Source organism: Hippopotamus amphibius, chromosome 2 (genome assembly GCF_030028045.1).
Source record: "Hippopotamus amphibius kiboko isolate mHipAmp2 chromosome 2, mHipAmp2.hap2, whole genome shotgun sequence".
Lineage (NCBI taxonomy): Eukaryota > Metazoa > Chordata > Mammalia > Artiodactyla > Hippopotamidae > Hippopotamus > Hippopotamus amphibius.
Window position 1 is genome coordinate 156377333 of NC_080187.1, and position 23091 is coordinate 156400423.

Here is a 23091-nt window from a genome sequence, read left to right on the forward strand (position 1 = left end):
TTTGTACAGTAAGTCCCCTACATATGAACCTTCAAGTTGCAAACTTTCAAAGATGCAAATGTGCATTCGCATGTCCAGTCATATAAGTTAGTTCATGTGTCTGATGTACATTGTCACATGCATGCATCCTCTACAAGTGGTTGTGCTTTTTGTGTACTTTACTGTATAGTACTGTATAGAGTACAGTAATACAGTATCTTTATTTCAAGCCCAGGATGTCCAGAAGAAAATGTAAAAGCTTCTGTGATGTAGCTGGTACTGCTAAGAAGCGCCAAGAGAGACAAGAGGAAAAAGAAGTAACTGAAGAACCGATGAGATTTGTGACCCAGGAAATGGCAAAGGGATTTTCTTTCTTTGAGGAGACATGGTTATTTTTTGAGGCATAGGACCCGAATATAGCATGGTACATGAAGGTTGCAGCAGCCATTCAGAATGCGATCTAGTGCTATCGTGTCATCTATGATGAGAAAAAAAGAGCTACTACCCAGGCATCACTGGATCACTTTTTTCAAGAGGGCAGATAGAATTGAATCCATCAAGGAACCAGAACCTGTGCCATCAACGTCAGGCGTGAGTGAAATTGCAGCTTGCTCTCCATCTCCTCTTGCTGACGATCCTTCAGCTCTACCATCTCCCACCTCCTCTCCCTCCTCCAGTCAGTAACTCTTCTTGCCTGTTCACTCGATGCCAGCCCCTGTATGCCAGCTGTTGTACTGTACCAGTGTACTTTTCAAGGGACTGTCCTGTGAGATTAAAAATGTTTTATTTATTTTCTGTGTTTGTTTTTTATGTATTGTTTGTGTGAAAAGTATTATAAACCTATTACAGTACAGAACTACATAGCTGATTGTATTAGTTGGGTACGTAGGCTAACTTTGCTGGACTTACGAACAAATTAGACTTACAAATGCCCTCTCAGAACGGAACTCGTTCCTATGTAGGGGACTTACTGCATATTCACCAATGAATGTTGTCAACATGCAAAATAACCTTTCTTGATTCAGCAATTCTCTTCTAAATCCTTAACAAGTTTGAACTGTTGTGCCGTAGATGACATGATCTCTTATCTTGTTGAGACTGCAAGTTAAATGTTTTATACATTCTTTTCCTACAACTTTGCAATATTTCTGTTACATAGGGAAGAGCTTTTTCTGATTATTCATATAGACTCCTTAAATTTAAACATATTTTTCCTGCTCATCCTTACAGGGGAAAGACTAGGCTTATCCAGTACTGGAATAAGAGTTTGTAAATCCTAATTGATGAAGGAGAAAAGGCTATAATGAAGGGGAAATGAGTTTAGATTTGATTCTGTGTGACTTTGCTGGTTCAGCACTAAGAGCAGCCCTAGCAGAGAAGGAATGTACCCAAGGGAAGATAACCATACCACTTAGCTCTGGCACTGCGGTGAAGAACTCTTCTCTTTCTGTTTCAAGTGGTAAAAAGCAGTTTTACCTACCATAGCCCTTCCTCATTATAAGTCAGTAACAGTAATGTTTTGTGCTTCACACATCCATCTAAACCAGTGTCCTTTAATTTATGATACCCTTTCTAGAATAACTGGTTCTTCCCCAATGCACCATTCAATTGCTCCACATTTTGTCTTTGTTTTTCAGGTTAGAGGGAGTTATTGAGATTTTGTGAGAATATGGTTTCTTCCATTTAACACATAGGCAAACTATTCCTTCACAGATAAGAAGTTACATTTAAGTCACCCTTCCTTCATTATGGTAAACTAAAAAAATAACCACAGATACACAGGTCTATGTAGTAAAGAATTCAGCCTTGGCCAAACAGATCTTTGTCTTTAGTCCTAGGGTCGAGGGAAGTAACCACTAAATCCTGGTGATAGGAGTGCACTCATGGTGGACCCCTCTGATCATACCTGATAGCTTATGCTAATGAGATGTTGAGCCCCCATCTGACGTCGATCTGACCACTGGGATGGGGGACTGCTGGAGACTGAGTTCAACCCATGGGTGATCAATTAATCAACAGTGCTTACCTAAAGAATGCTTAATAAAATCTCCACAGACCTAACCTCACATGAGCTTCCTTGTTTGACAATACTTTGTGAGTATCATCATACATCCTGGCCAGGAGGAGGGAAGGCCCTTCATGACCATGTCGGGAGAGGATGACCTGCAGCTCTGCATTTGAACCTCCTCCTAGACCCTGCCAGTTACATGCTTTCCTTTGGCTGGGTCTAATTTGTGTCCTCTCCCTGTTAATAAACACTGTAACTGTGAGTAAAATAGCTTTCAGTAAGTTCTTTGAAATCTTCCAGTAAATTACCTAACTGGAGGGTAGTTTTGGTAAACTCTCAAACTTGCCATTAGTGTCAGAAATGAGGGAAGTTTTGTAGGGACTGCACCTTCAAATCTTAAAGTTTGTCAAACACTGGCTGCGGTCTTTTTCCAGACCTTATAGTCTGCTTCAATATCTACTTTTCTATTTCTGCACCAACATCAAACTGATGTAATCAATTTAAATTTGACACAATTAAATATAACATACTTGATATATGTTAGAATGATTCACCCACTCTGTTCTTTTTCAAAATTGTTTTAATTATTTATGTACATTTAATCTTCATAAAATTTAGATTCAGTTGTCAACCTCAAAAAATCTCGTCTATATGTGTGTGTGGTGGAATTATATTGAATTTGCTAATTAGCTTGAAAAACCAACTAACTCCTGATTACCACATGAAACCTGTAAATTAATTCAACCTTTAGGATGTTGAATCTTACCATCTATAAATAGTATTACTTATACTACCAACTGTAAAATAGATAGCCAGTGGGAAGTTGTTGTATAACAAAGGGAGTTCAACTTGGGGATGGAAGATGCCTTAGAGGACTGGGATGGGGGGGGAGCCAAGGGAGGGAGGGAATACGGGGATATGTGTATAAAAAGAGATGATTGAACTTGGTGTACCCCCCAAAAAATAATAAATAAATAAATAAAATTTAAAAACAAACAAACAAAACAAATAGTATTACTTATAAAGTGTATGTTTATCTACATGTATGTATAGGTAGCTACATCTAAATATGTTAATTAGTTTAAAAAATACTATATATTGTATATGTAGTATTTTTTAGGCATGGTCTATACAGTGGGAGTAAAGAGGTGAACAGAACAAATTGAGAGCTCATTTTTGGCAGGAAGGGACAGTAAACACATAAATTATGAAATAATTTCAGGCAGTGAATTACTGCTTTGAAGAAAAATGGAGCAAGGTAAATGGATAGTGATGAACAAGGGCCTTTTAAAGACAGTAACAGTCTTTCTAATAAATTGATATTTAATCAGACTTCTGAATAAACTCAGGAAAGAAGCTAATTCCATGTAGAAGCAAAAGCAAAATCAAAGACTTTGAGGTAAAAAAAAATAGTCTGTTACGACCCAGAGACACACAGGGTGGCTAGTGGGCTGCAGCCAAGTAAGTGAGTGGAGTGAAAGTGAGCAAGATAAAAGATGAGGAGGAGTAGGAACATGGTGGAGGAGGGTCAAGTCTCAATGTTAGCTTAACTGTCATAAGAGACATTCGGGGACTTTTGAACGGGAGAGGGATATGATCTATATATTGTTTAAAAAAAAAGCCTGACTCTGAAAAATAAATGGCAGTTGGGAAGAGGAGACATACAAATGAGATCACTTTTATATAAATGAATGAATGATTACAAGTGCAAATATTTTATTTTTAACCAAATTATAAATAATTTCTTGATATTTCAAAGTCTTTTCTAACACATTTCCCTTCATCAATACGTTCATTCTTTAACTTACTCATCTATTTATTTATTAAAAATGTTGAACTCTATTCTGATCTTGCACTCTGCTCTATGCTAGAAAATCAACAAGAAGAAAGAGAAATGATTTCCATAGAGAAAATGACAAATAGGCAGTTATAGTAACAGTATAAGAACTGCAGTGATGCAAATCGGCAAATGATATAGATCAAATACCCAAAGAAAGAATAGGTTACTGAATTTTGATTTTTATTAATTTCTTTTTGTTCTGGTCCAACTTCTTCATACTCTCATTCTGGATGGACATTTAACTCTTCCATTCAGTCTTAGGCTATCCACATTCCCCAGGCATTTTGCCTTTATTTTGGATTTCCTGCTTTGTCTACTTCAATCTGTTTGGGCTTGCTCCAGCTGTTTGGGGGGCTTTGGAACATTATTAAAGGGACTTAACTCTGTGTTTGCAGTTTATTAGAGAGAAAGTGTTAATTTGCTTCTTAGCATTTTAATTAGCTCTGGAAACCTCTAAGCATCTTTGCAGTAATTCCAGGGAAACTAGGGCTTTGTAGTGAGTAGGATGATCTTCTAACTACCTTTTCAGACTTTCTGGCCTGATCTGTCTCTTATGGTAAAAACAGAAAATGAAAAAAAAAAAAAAAATCAGGGTTCTCTTCTGCCTGTTTGCATTTACAGCTTTGTTTTATTCCATTCAAGAGACTATTGATACTAAGGATTATACCACCCCAACAGATATTGTCATCCATCTGATCTTTGAGACTTGGTTTTGTTGTAAAAGTGATTGTTTTTGAATTACTGAGGGTTATTCATTAGGTAGGCTATATGTTCTCAATAGTATTTGAGCTTATTCTCCGTGCATTTGAATAAACTAGAAGTTTTATAATAATGAAGCTATCATTAACTAAGTCATATTTAAAATACAGTGTCTACCAAATGTAAAATAGATGGCTAGTGGGAAGCTGCTGCATAACACAGGGAGATCAACTCGATGATGGGTGATGACTTAGAGGGCTGGGGTAGGGAATGTGGGAAGGAGTCGTGGGAGGGAGGGGATATGGGGATATATGTATAAATACAGTTGATTCACTTTGTTGCACAGCAAAAACTGGCACAACAGTGTAAAGCAATTATATTCCAATAAAGAGCTTAAAAAATAAAATAAAATACAGTGTCTAATTTATAATTTCTATTTGAATACGTTTATTACATTAAAAAACATTGTTAAAATAGTGTTTAATTGTGATTCTCATGCCTACATAAAATGAACACATGCCCGAATCATTACTTAATTTATTTATTAAGAAGGGAACTGCTAATATATTACATAGAGCTGTTACCAAACTCCAGTTCAGTTACTTGCCACTCACAGCTCAAAATTCAATACTTAAAAGGCAAGTGTTGGTAGAAAGGAAAGTTGCTTTAATCAGAAAAGCCAGCAATTTGGGGGGAAGGCAGAGTCGTGTCCCCAAACCAACTCTGAAGATTCTGCTCAGCCATGAAAGTTTTTAAACAAAAAATAGGAAATAATCTCAGTTAATCACTGGAGCAGGAAGTCAAGTTCTGCATCATTGTCCATGGTGTGCAGGCTAACTGACTCCTCATGATCTTTCTTTAGATGCTCTCTTATTCACACAGTTTGTTAGCAAAATTACTGAAGGGGTAGCTAGGGAAGAGATCTAGTTATCTGTTAATTACTTATTCATTTCTATTTCTTTGATCTACAGAAAGAACTTACAAATTAGGCAAGGTACTGTGTGATCAAAAAATTTGAAAGGTGTGCTTGGGACTGATATGAGTAGAATATGGGAGTGCCTGGTTTAAGGTTAGTCACAATATCGCTCTGCTAAAGTGACAAAAGGGGCCTAACTGCAGAGAGCTCTTTCCTGGCAGAAGCTGCTTATACAGTTGGTACAAAAAAGAATTTGAAGAGTAGAAACATATATTAGAAATAAGGAATTTTGAAATAAATTTACTAATAGTTGCAGAACAGATATCCACAGGGCAACAGCCAAGTGCATTGTACAAGTCACAATTAATTTGAAGTTCTGTAATCAATAATACTTTGCATTATTACCAGTTTGCTACATTGTAGAGTTATAAAATAGCTTGACAATGAAATGCAGAGATAATGGAAAGGTGATCTGGACAGTATGCCTAGTAGTGTTATTTTACACAGTTCGAAGTCCTTCATATCCCACCCTTCTTCAAATTGTGATGATAATAATCTCCCCCAAATATGACTCTTAATCACAAAATAAGGCTGATTGCATTTGGTTTGGCCTGATTAATTACGTAGGTATAGAAAGTGTTAATTTACTATATTGGCCTCCTTAACTTTGCTTTGTAAAATCTAGAGCCATACAGTAGTAAACAACTACTAAGAGCACAAAATTAACCTCTGTCTGTAAGTTTTCATAAGGAATTTGAGATTGTACTGTCAAAAGCCTCTATTATTTGATATCCTGAGGCTAGGAAACTAAGTCCAAGAGAATAGTAAGCTATCTCATGAATTAAAAAAAAAAAAAAAAAAAGTCCTGAAAATCCTTACTCAGCATATTGGTATGGACTGTGTGTCATCTAAGCAATGTCAACCCAAATCTTGTATCTAGGAGTCTATTCTTTGAAATGTCAACAGTTTATAAAGTATTTGATTCAGTTGTTTTCCACAATGAAATATTTTTATTATTTGAGAGAAATTAGTCCACAAATATGAAATAAATAGCTCATGTAATGATTATTTATAACCCATTATTACACAGATTAGTTGCCAAGAAAATATACAAAACAAAAGTTAGTTTAGAGCCTCAGATTTTTCCAATCAGATTTGCATTTGAATCAGAGTCGTTAGGTGCATGTCAGCAAGTGCTAAGGGCAATAATAACACAGGTAAGATGCTAACACTGAGTTATATCTCAATACACTTTAGTTGAATATTGCACACATAATTGAGAAGGTAAAGTCAATATGAGGGAAACATTGAGGCTTCTAGAATAGTAGTTTGAGAACAGATGGACAATGATGGTGGTATGATGTCCTAAACAATTGTTAACATAGTAGAAAATTTCTTCAAATATCTACCTATACTAAAAATAAAGTGAGTATAACTATTTATTTTTCAGGCTTTTTAAATTGAGTATAACTATTTGTTATCCTTTAACATAAAGAAGGGGATAAAGCTAGCACTTAATTCCTTAGAAGTGCTGTTTTTTGAAGCACTTTCAAAAGAAATTTTCAAAAAAATGGTCTTTCCATGCCAGCTTAATCTACCATATTGAGCCAAGTATAAACTAAATATATTTTAGAGCAGGTAGATAAAATCACCACATAGTAATAAAAAATTCAGTAGTATTCCCACTAAATACTTACGTGCTCACTAAACTTATCTCCCTGCATCCCCCACAAAATTACCTAATTAACTCATTAGAAATCGTATGAGAGTTGACCAACTCTTTAAAGTTGTTGATTTTAAGTCAATTAAATTTTGGAAAGCATGTACCAAAAGTGATGATTTTAGTTTAAGAGTGAATGCTCTTAAATGATTCCTGCTGACCTACTTTCAGAACAGGACCAATTCTTGATTAAAGCCACTTCTAAGTAAGACAATAAAATAGTAACAAACACTGAAAATGTGTTTATTTTGATATTGTCCGTGGAAGGAAGAAGAAAGGAAAGATTTCCATTATCACAAAGCAGTTTAAAATCATTAATGGTTCAAAATATGGCTTTGCTGTATATTTTTTAGCATGTGATAATATGCAAGGAAATAATTTCTTCTGCTCAGACACTATAGTAAGCTAAATGTTTAAAGGAATAAGAGCAAACATTTGAATCGGTTTCATACTACGATAATTTCTGATTAGTGCAGTTAAGAATAATGTCTATTTTTTTCAACAGACCTTTAAGAAAGAAAAAAAATCAGATTCAATTTTCTCTCATAACTGTCCAATTTTGAAAGAAGATATTTCTACATTTTTATGCTCTTGAAAGGCGCTCACCACCATTATTAAAGTAGTACACTCTGTTGTCTTTATCACTATTTCCATCACCAGCATCATCATCATCATCATTATTTTTTTGGTCTTGAGAATACAACTGGCCTTATGTATCCTCAGGTTCAGCATCCAGGGGTTCAACCAACTGTGTATCAAAAATAACCCCCCCCAAAGGCCAGAAAGTTCTGAAAAGTAAAACTTGAATTTACTGTACTTTGACAACTATCTACATAGCATTTATATTGTATTTACAACTATTTACATAGAATTTACATTATATTAGGTATTACAGTATAAGTAATCTAGAGATGATTTAAAATATACAAGGATATGTGTAGGTTACATGAAAATACTGTGATGTTTTATATAAGGGACTTGAGCATTGCAAATTTTGTTATCAGTAGGGGTCCTGGACCAAGGATACCAAGGGTCAACTTATTTTCTTCTTATGTAGCTACAGGATATTCTCTTAAGTTTCATATACAGCTTCTGATTCCAAGAAATGAAATATGAATCTTGAACACTTTGTATCACACTTTATGTGATGAATGTATATACAAAATCTTTTAAATACCTGATTTTATATGTATGTATACGTAATTATTTTAATCTTTCACTAAATTTGTACTGACAGTTATGAATAACTCTAAACGTTAAAGAATATCATTTTATGTCAAATACATCTTCATAGTAGCATTAGAATTCTACATATGTTTTCTAATTCTCCATAAACAAATATAACATTTTATAAAATGAATGTTTCTGAAAACTAAAGTGACTTTCAGAAATGTCATCTTTCAAATACTATTTGAAATTCATAATTCTGTGGCTATTAGAATGAATTTTGGGGTGAAATTAATAATCTTTACAGAGATCAATAAAACTGATGTTTGATCTCTGATGTTTGTGCTTTAAGAATTTGTATTTTCAGATAAAGAAAAAAAACCCACTTATATAAGCTTCTTTGTAAGTTAGAAATTTTTTGAGATTGTTAAGGCTTTATAATAACTAATCATGTAAAAGTGTTGATGTAACTTCTAAATAGTTGCCAAAATGTACCTCTCTTAAGTACTTAAAATCATAAACTTCTTTAGGCATTGGTAGAAACTTTTTAATAAGGCACAATGATAAAAAAATGAGAAATGCTATGATCTATTTTAAAATCTAAACTGACATCAATCATATCCATGATAATACATTTTATGTTTCATAATATGTATATTGTATAGATGTGTATATGTAAATATACACACAAGACCTCTTAGTCCAAATTCCAAAGTAAACTAACTTCCAAATTGAGTTTTAAAAGTTAAAATCACTGGGAGGAATTAAATTTAAATGACTATAGTATGCCATATCACTTGATTAATCTTTATTTTACGTAAGCAACTTCTCAAATTCAGGAAATGTTGGGGCAAAACAGGAAAACCAATCTGATTACGAAACTCAAGCCTTAACTACTAAACAATGATAGTATTATTGTGGCATTAAATGTACTTATCCCTTTTATGGGTCTTTACAAATCTACGTCAACATTCTCAAGAAAAATGATACAATAAAAGTGACCCTTTAAAGGGTAAATGCATAAGGATGATGATAATACTTAATTTATAAATTGGTTATGAAGATTAAACAAATCATGCATTTAAAATTGTGATGACAAGTAAATAAGGTAGCATCTAAAAAGTAAAAGTGTTCAAGTCTGATATATCCAATTACTGGAAATATCTCAACATCTCTCCAAACTGCTCTCTCCCATCCCCACTGCCATGACATAACTCAGGCCTCGTTATTTCTTATCTGGATTAATGCAACAACCTCTTAAGTGGCATTCCCTGTCATCAATCTTGCACCTTCTCCTCTAATTTACCTTCTTTATGGTCACCAGTGATCTTTCTTCCTCTGAAAATGCAACACCATCACTTCTTTGTTTAAAATTCTGCAGTGCCTTTAAGATAAGAGTGTAGGCTCTTAGTCATGTTATGCAATCCCTAGCTCACAAAGTAACCCTAATGGATCACTCTCTGACCACAGTACATGCTATTCCTGAAGTTCTTTAATTACTGTCAGTGTTTGGAAAATATCTTGCTCTTTCTCTTTTTTCTTTTCTCTCTCTCTCTTCTTTTTTTTTTTTTTTTTTTTTTTTTGACCTTCCTATTTGCGTAGGCACAGTCCCTTTCCATTCAAGCCCTCCAGATTTATCTTTGATATCACCTCTCCCTTATTTTCAACTTTTCTCTTCCCTAAGGTTTACTTTTCTTATCATAGCACTTATCACCATGTATTGTATTTATCTATTTAATTACCTGTTTACATATTTAGTTTGTGTGATCTTTGTGACAATTTTATCTTCAGTCTCAGGAAAGTATGAGGCTCATTTTATTAATTTATTTGGGGATTAATAAAGAGATATATGAATATACAAGACTTCTGGAAGTGCATCAAAACCACAAAATCAGAGGAACCTTCTATTATATCAGATATCCATCCTCTTGTAAACATTCTCCTTCCTCAAGTTCCTAACAAAGTAGCACTTGGTATTTAGGAAAGATTGGACTCAGAAAAAAAAAATACATCCCAATATTTCAGTAGCTTAGTATTGTGGGAACTTGTTTCTTGCCCACAGTCTCAGTTGAGTAATCAAGACAGAGGCATGGCTTTCCTTCATGTGGTGATTTGGGAACTAAAGCTCCTTATATTTTGTGACTATGTCATTCCCCAGGAACACATAATTATTTGCATGCAGCTGGAGGAAGGGAAAAGGGATGGAGGAGCTATGTTTTAGATTTTAATGTGCCTGAATTTGACTTTACTACAATTCACATTCCATTGGAAATAATTCCATATAGTCATATCTAAGTTCAAAGCAGGCTGGTAAAATTCTAGCAGTATGCCCAGGATAAGAGATGGATTTTTGTGGATTACATAGCTGTCTCTCACACAAGGACCAACAGTTAGTACCCAGATACCCTACTCTTCTGGGGTTGGCTCTTTCTTTTACTGTGTGCCTATAAGGTAACATGGGCTTCTATCCCGTGTTCTTGCTCAAAGCCCAGGCTTCCCCTACTGCTTCCTAGAATTCACACATTCTTATTTTGTAAATGCTTACCCTCTCTTTTTGGCCACCTGTCACATCTTGTTCTGAAAGTTTGTTTCAGGTTCATTTATCAGTCACTTTAAATTCTCTTACTCTGTCTTGTCCCCTTTACCTGGGTGTGAATAAGGACTGTATGCCATCTTCCAAGTCATTGTTAAACAATGTGTTATATGGTACAAAATTTTCATGAAATATTGGTATAAGGGAAGGAAATTAGAGCATAGAACAGTAACCAGTTTGAACAAGTGTGGGAAGACATTCAGAAGTCTTTCTGAAACCTTGTAAATGTTACTAAAAGTAATTAAAGTATGTGGGACGAGTGACTGGATGCAGAATGTCCTGCTTGAGCAGTGGAGGAGCTAAGGGTGCTGGGCGTGGAGACCATGGGGGCATAGGCTACCGTGGAAACAGAATATTGATCCTCTCTGGGGGCGCAGCCCCTTTCTCACTTGCACACCTCATATCACCCTGTTTGGCCCTGGAGGATGGCTGGTTAGCCAGAGACAGGTAAGATTCCTCTGGGGAGGAACAACCTAAGACAGGCAAGGTCGCAGAGGGGCCAACAGGGGTGGGGCACAGACCCTTAATCCTTCTGAGAGAGGTCTCCTGCCCCCAGGGCTGCTTTGCTCTCCACACCCAGCTCAAGTCTGCACCCAACTCAGATCCACACCCTGCTCAAATTGAACCCAGGAAACAAAGATCATTGCCCCAGTCATGTGAGGCCTTTGTTTGTTTATTTCAAAGATAGCCTTGTTTATGGGACTAAACTGGAAGTGTTAGACCCTTAGGCTATGCCAAGAACTCAATATAAGCAACGTGGGATCAATCAGCAAGGCTCTTGATCCTAGAGGTCTTGAGTCCCCCGGTCCCATCTTTCTCTTAAATCTGTGTCTGTGTTTTCTTTAAGCTTGCAGCACCCGTCACTCACCTCGAGTTGCCGAGCTGGTCTCGGCAAACAAGCATAGTCACTGCTTTTACTAAAATTTGGGGGGGGCACACCCATCTTTATTGGTAGCCAATTATCTATGTCCCTACCTCAATTTCTGGCCCTATGAAAAATTTGCCACTTTCTTCATCCCCAAATCCTTTTATCCATTCAGATCTCTCCACGACAACAAACTGGAAAACATAAACATAAAGCTCAGAATTCCTTTCCTCTAAAACATAGGTCAATCCAGCTTGATCAACCTGTCTTCTTAAGGTTGTTGTACAATAAGACAAAATCCTCCCCATTACAGAATGCTGAATGGTTGTAGTGATTTTGTGTTTGATTGATTTTTAGTAGCAGTTACTTTCCCCCACTTTTCTTACAGCACTTGTAGTTTATTGTGAACCTCTGTAGAGATTTGGGTTAGAAGAGGATTATGCTGTACTGGCCATGAAGTTATCCTAGTCTACTGTTCTTCCAATTCTGAGATAGGCACTGAGCTCCATGTGGAAGTCAGATGCTTGGGGAGTGTTGCTCAGTCAGCAGTTTGAGCTGAGCGATTTGTCCTTCTCTTTGATCTTCTTAAATTTATATTTAAAAAAAGATTTAAATTGGTTTAATCTGGCATTAATCTGAATGGTATGTCCATATTTTTTCCAAGTTCTCATCTTTTGCCTCTCTTTTGCGTAGTGGAAGGATGCTTATCTATCTCTTAAAGTCCAGTCATGTCCCAAGCCATCTTTCCCCTGGATGCACTGTATTCATTTTATTTCATCCCCCCTAGCCACCTCTCTTCCATGTCTGGTTTCACCTGCAATCAAGATTGCACATTATACTAACAGATGAGAACAGAGAGCTGAGGAATAGGAAGACATTTAATATTTACAAGCGCAAAACTAATAAAATCTCCTGAAGTACTGAACGAGAGTGATATACCACGAGGATAGGAGTTAGAGTGAGGTAAAAGACAGGTAAATAAAAATCATTAAAGATAAAAGTGAATTGTGCTGATATCAGGCAGAATATATTTTCGCACAGTTTTCAAAAATGAACATGAATAAGTAAGTTACATAATGCTTTGGCAGCTGACTTAGTGAAATAGCTGGGCTTAAAGTAACAACAGATTGTATTTTACAATGAGCTAATTATTAGTGAGAGGAAATAACAGCCATGCAGTAACAACTTCCATAAAAGTTTCCCCCTCAAAAAAGGAACAAAGGATGATGATCTATCAAAAAATAATTAGGAGGAGAAACATTTAAGTTAATAAATTTGATTTATTTAACAGTCTTGACATCAGATGACTTTAAGCTGACCACAATTTGTTCCAGTTTTTCCGTTCATTTTACCCTCCCTGTATTAATACAAATCAATAAAAAAGCTGAATAAGAGTAGAAATTTTGGATATAAAATGATTACTGCCTTATCAGATGTTAAAGTGATAGTTATTAAAACTTTAAAATATTCTAAACTTAAAAAAAGTTTTTATTTGTTGAGGAGGGAAGTTAACATCTAGAATCTAATAATGATTTTTGTCAAAGAATCCATTAGAGCTTGGCTATAATCATAAATATATTTTTATTTCTGCTTGAATAATGACTTCTAGGGCAGTGGATATCAAATTGGAATCATTAGTGCCATAACTTTAAATTGTAAGAAATATTAATATATGTGAACAGAAGAACTCTGAGAGCAGTTGAATCATCCCTACCCCACACCATCCCCCAATCTTTTTAATGTGGAGGTTATATCTATTACTAGTATTTCCAAGCTCTATTGCCCTGAGTACAAATTAGGTAGCATTTACAATATCTCACAGCTTGATACTCTGTCTTAGTGACTTCCACTGCTCACCCATGACTTCTCATTATAGTTAGGTGGTGTCATGTGACCAGAATTGGCAAAGGCTTGGTGAACGGAAGTGATGTGTCATTTCAGGGCCAAAGTCTTTAATGACCAGAGGGAGACATTTCTGTACTGACTTTCTCTTCCACATCGAGTGGGGAGACTGTGTTCTAGATAGAGTGCCTAGAGAGTGGTGGGGACTACTCTAGCCTGGAATGCTGAGTTGCTACAGACAACAGTTGCCCTGAATAGCCGTAGCCAACTTTGCATAAACTAAAAATAAACTTTTATTGTATTAACTCTTAAGATTTGGGGGTTGTTTGTTATCTCAGCATATCTTCTATGTTATTCTAACTCGTGAATAGTCCAAGTCCCCCATCTTGACCAACAGGAATTCCAGACATTTTCTAGGACTTCCAAGCATGTTTAGCATTTTATATGTCTTTTGTATCCATTCTGGTTGTATCTAACTGCATCTGATGAGCTGGGAATCCTCAAGAGCAGATTCCGCAACTTCTGCCCTTCTGTAAATCTTAAGGATGTAATTTCTCAATCTACTCATCCCCATCTTTAGATCTGGGTTTGTCAAGCACCCTGAAATCTATGGTTCAAGCAGAAAGTCTGAGATCAGATGCCACGACTTCTTCTGTCATATCAAAAATAGAGCAATAAATTTGTCAATGTTTAGGCCTTATAGTCCAAGGTTTTATGGATTAAACTGAAAGAAACCTAAAATGAAGCTAATTTTAGTCAATTTCTCATACCTACTGGATTTAATGAAACCTACTGTATGTTTCAGTTAATTTGCCTAGGTAGTAGCTGGCTCTCTGAAGTGAGAAGAATGGTCTCTCCCATCCGCAATCATCAGTTGAGGAATGTATCATAATCAAGTGATGGTGGCATTAAGTGTCGCACCGAGTAATAGAAACAGCTCCTTCAGACCACACAGAGAGATGTTTCCCCAAACCATTTTTTGAGTCCTACAGTATTCAAATCTCACCATGCTTGGAATCGTTATAAACTATACAAACTTATCCTCAAATTTGTTTCAAAGTATCTCCAGATTCTCACCTGTGTGCATACCATTCTTATTCAAGGTTTTCAGCTGCCATTTGTGGGCTTCCTATGATAATCTGTTGTACCAATAGGACCTTTCTGGGAGCCCTTAATGAGAATAATATTCCTCTGGGTCCCAGTTTGATGACCATCTTTATTATATCATTTGCCAGATTGTAGGTGGTAAAAAAATAACCCTTTCTTATCTATGATTCACTTGTCTCCCGGAACATGAAGCATAATTATTGTTCTCAAGGCATCCCATAATCTTTGGTGACTAGAAAGAATTCTCTTGCATCTGGCTCCAGGCAAAATCCTATGTATGATTTTTCAGGCCTGACCGTATATGATTACAGAGACTGCCTGACAGGCCTCGTGAGGGAAAGCTGCCTTCCCCATGATCACACTTGTTATAGAGCAAGTGCAATGCTGTCTGCAGTGGGAACTGGAGTCAAAGGCTCAATGTGGGCCAGGCATGCTCAGTACATATGTGTATATGTACTTCTACCTCAAGCACCTTATCTGAAAGCCTTCTGCATCTGAAGGCCTTGACTGAGGCCCTTTTCAGCAACTCTGCCTAGATCTCCTTATTGAGTGGCCTTAAGATATTTTCCTCCACTCTGACTTAGTAGTGTTCCACTCTTAGGCCTCCCCGTTGTCATCTCTGCAGCCTCTCCAGATCCACGAAACCGCCGGAAGCCAGGGCTCTTCTGCAGTAGCACATTTTCCATGCCTGCACTACATATCATCCAACTGACCCACACCTGATGCTGTTCTGTGGGGAAAAATGAAACATTTTATTTCCTTGCCTCTTATCCACACCACCACAGAAAGTGCATAAGGGCTTGATTGTTACTTTTAGTTTTTGAATTGTCCTAATTGTCTTAATTACCTTAATACCCAGGAAATCAGCAAAGTTTTTCAGATTTTCTTCCAGCCTTTCTCCTTTAGTGATATTAAAACCACTCTGCTGCTTGTGTTTGGGAAGAGGAGGATTGGGTGTTTCGTTAACTCCATTGTTCCTTTAACCTCTTCCTTCATGAATTTTTCTTTCTTTCTTTCTTTTTTTTTTTTTTGTTTTCTTTGGTCCTAGAATGGAAACAAACACAAATAGAAAGAACCAATTATTGTATCCCTCATTAGCAAAACACAGTCTCTACAAAATAATAGACTGCAAACATCTATATCTATTATATTAAAAAGAACAGCTACCTGCCAATCAGCCCTTACTATTTTTTAAGAGAATCTGTTTTAATGTCGCTATCTGCTGTGAATTCACCAGTGCTGACTATTTCTTTGTGAACCTCATCAATTAACCATTTAAATTTGGGTGAGTACTTTTTAATCAAAAGAGTCTGTCTCTATAATTACATGAGAAGAATTATTTATCATCTTTAGCTAAAATCAGCTCTACCTCTTTAGGACTCTATAAATAGATGCATACATTAACAAATTCAAGTGAGAAGAAATGATAGCTTAAAGAGATCTAAAACCTGAGAAAAGAGCCCATTGCAACCAAAAGTTTTTTGGGTTAAGCTTAAATTCAGAGCTAAAAGAAGCCTTGGCACTAGCAGGCTGGAGCTGGGATGCATCTCCATGGATGCTGTTGCTCAGTTGCCATATTAAGGTCATCTACATAGTTTATATTCAATTAATATTTTAAAAATGAATAAGGAAAAAGAGGATTAGGTACATATTGAAACCATGATAGCCTAAGGTAAATGCTTGTCCTATTAAGAATTTTTTTTTCTTGACATAAAAATCATTTCCTATTATCCCTCTAAAAAGAATATTAAAGAATATTTAAAAGTAAAACACCATTTCCATATCAAGCAATGTGGTCATACTATGAAATTTCATATTAAAAAAACCATGAAATATTATTTGTTATGAAATATTGCTTGCAAAATTGGTTCAGTAAAAGGCAATACAATGAGATTTAAAAACCTATGGAACTGCACATTCATGGTCTGAATTATATTCTATCTAAATATCTTAAAGGAATAAGTTAAGATTATCAATAACAGAAGAAAAAATATATAAAAAATACATTGTGTTTTACCATACTGACTCATATTTAAATAGACTATTTATTGTCAACTGTGACAGGAAACAGTTGCTTAAAAAAAAAATCCTTGCCTATTAAGCATTAATTACTTTCTCTAAACAAACTAAAATTTCTATTGAAGCCTCTACTAAGAACATGCTCATCTTTAATTGGACATTTTAGAGCATCAGTATTCAGATATATACATCCTGTTGTTAAACATATATATCATGGTTTATTATGCTGAAAGAAAAATTAAAAGTAGCTGAAATGAAAATAATTAACACAATAGGATCTTATCTATAACCTAGGGGGAGAGGACAGAGATGGATAAGTCAAGTAAAGAATTAAAAGATAAACAAGAATTTGATTTGATGTGCAAGTAAGGGTAATGTAACGAGGAGACCACTACAGATACAAATTAGATAATTTAAATGCAATTATGAAGATCAAAATCAGCCTATCAGGAGGCTGACTAACAACACACACAAATATATAGAGTAAAATCAACATATGAAAGCAAACATAATTCAATGAAAATATTTACCAGTTTATGGAATAACTTCAGTGTTGAGGCAAATCTCTTTGAGAACGCTCACTTTATTTAAAAAAAATGAACTATTCCTTTTTTAAAAATTTACTCACAGTTTACATGGAACAAATTGTAAATTATGTGGAATAATGTTTAAGTAATGTTTTCAGTTTAAAATTTTAAATCTGATAATCTAATCATTTGATTGGCTTTGGAGGTTGGGTACTTTATGAGATAGACTACATCAAAATATCTCATAATTTACTGACAGATTGTTTCTTTAATTTTATGTACAAAAATTTATAAATAGACATCAATTTTGTGACAAGAAAGCAAGCCTAGAAGCTGGGAGGTAGCAGCCATTTTTGTTTGGCTGATTGCTTCAACACAAACTTCTCAGGTGTTACACAGCTCTTGTGCTCCATTTCAGGTACATTTGGTTTCATCTTTATCTAGGACATTAAATCACATGTTCTATCCCTGTAATACTGCAGTAACAAAATCTGCAAATGCTCCAAATAAATATGTGAAGACACGATCCTATAATAGTTCACCTCATACACATGACACACTTCTTGCTTCCTGCTCCAGGCCCTTCTGCTGATATTAAGTGCTGGGATGCTATGAAATCTACTAGTTTCATAATATCAGAAAGTATAGGGGAATTAGCGCTCTGTGAGCAAACCATTGATCAATAGGAAATGAAAGCTAGTAAATAAAAGTCTTTCACCCCTTTGTCCAATAAACTGTCTGGAGAAGCAACCATTTATATAGTTTAAAGGATGATGGTTTTAAAATTTAAGCAATTTAAATGGTTGCACTTGATAACTAAACAGTATTCAGCTTGGTAAAACTCTCTTGTGTTGTCTTTTCCTCTTTTCGGCTTAGCTTCCCTTTTTTCCTACTTCTGTTCTTTGGGATTGCAAGCCCCAATAGAGTAGGAGCAGAAAAGCCTCTTTCTCATGTGCTACTGACATGGAACTAAGGCTAAGGTTGTTGGAACTAGTATGACCCTGGAAAGTAGCCCCTGTGGATAAGATTTAGAACCAGATTTTTCACTCGTGTGGCAATTAGGACCTTCCCTCTGGTGACAAGTGAGATGGTGATAATACTTTGCATATAGCAACATCATAATTCCAAGGCTTTAACTTGTGGTTAATTGGGATACTTTTCAGGTGCAAAGTGAAGTGTTAAGAAATGCTATGAACATGGTAACTGAAAAGTATTGGAGCAATGACAATTATAACACTAGGGCTCAGGATGGCTGCTCCTGTAAATAGTGGAAGCTTTGGAAAAATTTAAAAAGTAGGTGGGCCCAGTGCAGCCAACTCTCAATCCTAAGATCTTATAAAAGCTGTTGTCTACAGTGGAATATCTGAAAGGCAGATTGTGCTGAAAAACTGTCAAAGAGCTAATTGTAAATGTGGAAGAGCTGCAGAGGAGACTAAATGCATACATTTGAGATCTGAGATAGCAACAATTGGGTTTATGAGACTGAAAATCTAGTACCACGTTTCCCTGAAACCGATGGGAAGGAAGGAGAAGAAAGTAAGATTAAGCTGCAAAGGGTCAAGAGGAAAATCCTGAACCTGACCTTTTCCACTCCGGCCAACACAGTAATTTGAAACAGCATTGCAAGAAGAAGGAATTTAGAGATTAGTGTCACCATAAAACACTTAAGGTGTAGAGGAGGTGGACCCAGTCACATCCTTGTTTAATCACATATTTTGGCTAAGAGAAACTAGATGGATATTGAAAAGAGGAGGTAGACTTCCTTAAACATAAGCAGGCAATAGCCCCAACTGCAGGTGCTACGTTGAATTGGGTACCTTTATCAGTGCAGATGAACCACAAAACTTCTGGTTCTTAACATGTAAATTACCATTGATGTGGCAAGTAATTTCTTCTCTAACATCATCAGTAGGGAAGATCAAGCACAATTTGCATTTACATGTCAGTCACAGCAATGTACAATCAGTATTATTCATAGATAATTTGCTTATGAATTACCAGCAAAGGACAGGGATTAGACTGAGTACTAAACAAAGTGACTATTTTCTTATTTTCCTTTTAAATATAACATTTCCTAATTATTTCATGGTGAAATGAAAGGTCCTGGTTTGTTATTTCTTTGATGGAAGCATTAACACTTGTGGATTTTCACAGAAATTCCATAGTTAGAGACACATATAAAACCTTTAGTAAAACTTGAAATTTAATTAACTTGAAGAACTTTTGTGTCTTGCCTCAAAGATTTCTTCGAAAATTTCATTCTCATCCAGAAGCGCTTTTCTTGTCAGAATTAATCAAAGACCTTTATGTATATTTAAAACTCAATCTATCACTATAGTAATCACTATTCTTTTTTAAAAAACCTATTGCTGCCAAAGGCATACTTATGTTAGTATGATTAAAATGTTTTCTTTATCAGTTGTCACACTAAAGTATCCCATTAATTAATTAATTAATTAACAATCTAATTATTTTTATACATATTATTTTTTAACAACAACAAATGTACTGAAGATTTTCCAGGTTTGTTTCCCAAAGAGTTCAAGTCTAAAACCAATTACATGATGAGATATACCCTAAACTGTATTTCTTTTTTAAAGTTTTGGGTTTGGGTGAAATGAACATCAACATACACCTGAGGGAGAAACAAGTGGCAAAAATAGTTCAGCCTAAAGGTGTGAATGGAAGGGAAAGCATGGTAAACAAAGGAGAGATGTGAACTTTAAAATACCTGGGTTAAATTCTTGACCCTGATATTTTCTAGCTGTGGGACTTGGGAAAATTACATGAATTCTCTGAAAGTAGGCTTTCTAATCTATAAAATAGATATGCCTCCCTCATAAACTACTTACATGGAATTTTTAAAAGACAGGTGGGATACATAGCAAGTTGAAAAGTTCTTTAGACCCCCAACTTTAAATTGCCTATGGACTGCCAATTTATTTGTTATTAAAAAGTGTTTTTAGACATTAGCTAGCTGTAGCTACCATGGTCTTTATGGTTTTTTTAACTTGTAACATCAGATGAGTTTAACGCCTATGTGGGATGTAAATAATAGGTGATATATTTATGTCATGATAACACTCTCAATATAAGTAGTTGCTTATCCAATAATTGACACTGTCTCTTTCTTGACTAATAAGAACTCTAATTTTCCTTAGGTGAAATATGCTAATTAAAAACATTTATCCTTTCACGTTAATTTGAGGCCATAGAAAGTCATTATGATGCAATTTTGGCCAATAAAAGGAAATGCAGATTGTTTGCTCTGTCTTTGTTTGGTGTTTACCCTTTCCCTTTTTTCCCTTTTCTTTTTTGATATGATAACTGGATACCTGGAAGTATAACTGCCATCTTGTGAACACTGGAATGAAAGCCACAGCCAAAGTGACAAAGCAGGACGATGGAAGGGGCACGGGTGCCTGGTGACATGGCTGGGGCTTCCATACCACTGTCTACCCATGACCTCTTGTTGTGCAAGGCAAATTCATTTTTTCTAAGCGACTGTTTATAATGTTTTCTATTTATGGCTGACATAGCTTAATTAATAATAATGTTTATGTAGTATAGCATCTGACTAGGTAATACATCATTGACCCTATGAGAATAAACACGTACAAGGAACCATTCTTTAAGGCAATTTATGAAAAGGTTATTAAATTTATCCTTTAGGAACAAATGAATTACATTTTGATTTAAGGGCTACATATATTCATGTATCGAAAGAGTAATTTTGACAATTTATAAACTATATACACAAGAAAATGCATAGAGGTATATGTAGTTGTTAGAAAAAAAAGTCTACCTTGAATCTAAAAGTCAGTATATTAATCTTGTTTCTTTTCTACCTTAACCCACCTTTGTTTATTGCTCCTCTGTCTTTCCTTCGTGATCATTATTTTTATAAGTTATGTTATTTTTCACTTACATGGTTTGAAGGACAGGAATACATCCATTGCTGAACATTAGCATAAAAGGGATTTTCACTCTAATATATACATTTATATTAATATATGCTTATATATACATAATATGCAACATTTTATGCTCTTATTATAGTATATATTTTCTCTTGCTAATTGGTACTAGTCCTTTATACCCCAGAGAACTGAGTTTTTTTCAGATTAAAATTTTCTTCTATCAGAGGAAGGGTGAAAAACAGATTCATAATCACTGACAGTTATAATCAAATGATCCAACTCTGGGACGCTTCTGGTGTTTCAAATACTTGGTTTTGATAATTCTCCCAGGGCTGGTAAATTAATCTAACTTAGGGCAGTTAGAAACTGTCATTAGGAATTTTAATACTGGAAGATGGGTTTTTCTCCTGTGTAATATTGCTAGAAATATTTGATCCCAGGGCTGTTTGTGAACATGGTTCCAGTTCTATGGAGAAAATCATAATTAAAATATGAGATTGACAAACTGAGAGACGTATGGACCACAAACAAAAACAGAAAGGGAGGCTTGACAGTGTTCATGTCTCTCTCTTTCGTGGTAGCTGCCACTAGACTCTTTTGAAATACATAGTTCCAAAATTACTTCAGTTGGGTTTTAGTTGCTAAAGACAAACCAACTCCTGTTTCTTTAGTTGGAATTGTTTCTTTTTTAGTTGTCTTTGGTCTTTCTCTGCTTTATGAGGCTGAAATTAATCTCATTTTTACATGGGAAACACAATGTAAACATAAACATAAAAAGAAAAATTTCTCTCTACATGCACATAAGAAACATTTTTATCTAACCTTGAAGGAACAGTTTTCATTTAGAAAACAGACCATTTAGAAAGCTTTCCACCCAAGATAACCTTAGAGAGTGTCTCTAAATGATTCTTTATGTTTTGATGTACGTTTAACATCACAGAAGGCTCTCTGACAAGAGCCTGGAATTGCTAAACTAGCTTCATTAATATCATTATTTAAACAATCTTCATGTCCATTTTTATCATCAGATTAAATATCGCTGGAAGTGAGTGAAATATTTTGTTAAAAAAAAAAATGCTCTAATCCACCCACCAAGCCTGCATGATTTGAAGAGTGATGAAATTAAAGGACAAGCAATATAAATTATAGTCTCAGTGTCACATCACTAGTAAGAAAGCAGCAGAGCACAAAGCTGAACCAAGGGCAGTCCAATTTCAAGACTGAGCCTTTTCAGGTCACCCTAAATAATGAGAGATGAAGAGGGAATGACCCTGATTTTCCATATCTCTGCCACAGGATATTCACTTGGCAGGCTGACTATGTTTCATAGACTAGTCTTTCAGTTTCTTTACAGCATAATCTGTTAATAGTGCATCTGTTTTTTTCTTCTAGTCTATTTGCAGTTCATAACCTTGTTGATTTTTCTCCATCAATTTCCGCATTAAATTACTCAGAACATCAGCTTCCTCTGAAGGCATAAAATCTCACTGGTTTTACAAAACTATAAAGCAACGTTTAGATTTCAGGTTTGTAGTTGACCCACTTCAATAAGATGTATATATACATCTTATTGCACATCATTAATCAGAACAGGCAAGACTTTTTTAAATTTTCCCAATAAATGCAATTTTGAGCAATGATGTTTAAGTATAGTGAGTGTTGATTATATAATAACCTCATTGTGGTAACCATAGGAAAGGCACTCTTTCTGTGGCATTGTGATAGATGTTGACAGGAAAACGATCATCAGCCGATGCAATGCAAGGTTCATCACAGTGCCCTTTTGAGCTTGACAAGAAGAGGACATGCTTTATAGTAGAGGAGACAATAAAAATTGGGTATTGGCAATATGACATAGAAAGCTAAAATATGAATCTTTCTCTATTGTA